Source organism: Tupaia chinensis, unplaced genomic scaffold (assembly GCF_000334495.1).
Source record: "Tupaia chinensis unplaced genomic scaffold, TupChi_1.0 Scaffold144848_1, whole genome shotgun sequence".
In the NCBI taxonomy this organism is placed as follows: domain Eukaryota; kingdom Metazoa; phylum Chordata; class Mammalia; order Scandentia; family Tupaiidae; genus Tupaia; species Tupaia belangeri.
In genome coordinates this window covers 298,339-300,955 of record NW_006204708.1, presented here as the reverse complement: position 1 = coordinate 300,955, position 2,617 = coordinate 298,339, and positions in this window count along the sequence as shown.

Here is a 2,617-nt window from a genome sequence, read left to right as displayed (position 1 = left end):
TTCTGTTCTGTTTTGTTTGTTGATATTATGAAAGATTCTTAGTTTACATGAAGTTAAGAATTATTTGTCTTACATGGTTATTTCTATAGTCTTTCACAGTTCTTATATGTGCCAAAGATAGGGGGATCTACCACCCAGGGAAATCTCTGTAGCTCTCTCTATGCAGTTCCTCTTGTATGGTCATCTTCTTCACAAATTCTATTTTTTGAATTTCTTTTTGTCTTCTCATGCCCCCTTTTTATTCTGAATCTTTAAAACTTAGTATAGACAATAAGCTGGGTTTTTTTTTTATTATCTCTTTTCTTCCTTTTATTTTAGGAATCACTGTCCTGACTTGTCTGTTGTCTTATGTCTGACAAACATTGTTTTATGTATTGATTTTCCAGTTTTCTAGTTGTTTATGATGAGAGACTAAATCTGATCCCTGTTATTCAGTCATGTCTGAAATAATTTTAATCTTGATAATTTTTCAAATGAAGGGAAGACACAAAAATACCATAGTCATTTAATACTTAAATTATGTGAACTTCTCCACAGTGACTGGAGCAATTTACATTCCCACCAATAATGTAGGAGAGTTCCTCTTTCACCAATTTCCCACCAGCACTTATCACTTTTCTTTTCTTTTTTTTTTTTTTTATCTTCACCATTCTGACTGGGGTTAAGTGGCAATTCATTGTGATTTTCAGTACATCTCCCTTATGATGAGGGATGTTGAGCATTTTTTCATATGCTTTTTGAGTGTTCATCTGTCTTCCTTAGAGAATTGTTTATTCAGCTCATTTTACCATCTTTTAATTGGGTTAGTCATTTTCTTCCAGATAAGCTGCTTGAGTTCCCTGTGTATTCTGGCCATTAGTCCCTTATCTGAGGCAGTTAACAAAAATTTTCTCCCATTCCAAGGGTTGTCAATTTACAATAATTATTGTGTCCTTTGCTGTGCTGAAACTTCTTAGTCTGATGTAATCTCATCCGTCAATTTTGGGGATTATTGTCTGTGGTTTGGGAGTCTTGCTTAAGAAGTCTTTGCTTATCCCAATGTCTCCCAGAGTTTCCCCAGTGTTTTCTACCCGTAGTTGTATCGTTTGCAGTCCAAGGTTTAGCTCTCTGATACACTTTGAGTTGATTTTTGTTAATGCTGATGGATAGGCTTTCAGATTCATCTTTCTGCAGGTGGATACCCAGTTTTCCCAGCACCATTTGCTAAAGAGGTTTTTCTTTTCCCACTGGATTAGCTGGTACCCTTTGCCAAAGATCAGTTGATTTTATGTTTTGCTATTTATTTCTGGGGTCTCTACTCTGTTCCGTTGGTCTGTTTTTCTGTAATACTGTTTTGATTATCACAGTTTGGTAATATACTTTGGGATAAGGAAGTGAGATAGTGAGATGCCACCCACTCCAACCTTTTTGTGTAGGATTTCTTTGGCAATACTGGGTCTTCTTTGTTTCCAGACAGATTCTGTGATTGTCATTTCTAGATATGTGAGGAATGTCTCTTGCAATTTTATAAGGATTGCATTAATTATGTAGATTAATTTGAGTAGAATTGCCATTTTGATTATATTAATTCTACCAATCCAGAAACATGGGATGTCCTTACACTTTTTTGTGCACTTGTACAACCACATTTATTATGGCATTATTCACCATTGCTAAGATATGGAACCAACTCAAATATTTACAAACAGATGAATGGATTGAAAAAGTGTAGCACATATACTCCATGGAATACTGTTCAACCATAAAAAAAATGACAAAACCCTGGCATTTGAGAAAAAGTGGATGAACATGGAAGATTTATTGCTGAGTAAAGCAAGTCAGGCTATGAAATAAAGACATTATATGTCTCCACTTGACATATACTGACTGTCTACACTCAATAGTAGAGATCAAAAGACTGGAGAATATAAAAACATTGAAAATTGTTATGGACACTGGGGTCAAAGTGGAAGGAGAGTGAGGGGGGAAAGGAGTTGGATAGGAAATTTGGGACAAAATGAAGTAAGACATTTGCGAGACACAAATATGGTTTGCTGCCTGTTGATGATGTAGTGTATAGTATTCTCACTTGCTTGTTGTGTGGTGTATATCATGTTTGGTAAAATCTCTTTACAATCTAAATGATGTATAATGATCGAAGATATAAATAATAAATAATTTTAATAAAAATAAAAATAAATAAAAAACAATTATGTTAACTTAAGAGGGCTATCTAAGATCCTATAGTAGAATCAAGACTTGAGCAGCATATCACAGAAAAAAATGGATGCTGAAATGATACTGGTTAATATAAATTCCAGCAGTTAATTTCAGTGCACATGGGAGTGGAAGTGAGGCATTGGAATTCTAGTTTTATATCAGTGTATATAAAAATACTTCAAAATTGTTGGCAGTCTTCAATAAAAGACATTTGTAGAATATATATATGTCTGCATCAAAGGAGTTAGGTTATCACTGTGCAATTCTATACTGTCTGTTTCAAATCAACTTCTGTAAATATGCTCTATCATCTCTAAGTGGGTCATCATGACCAGAACAACACAAAAAAGGTTTTTTCCTAAACACTGGAAATAAACCAACACACCAAAATAGTCCAAGCTGGTAGCCAGAGACAAGC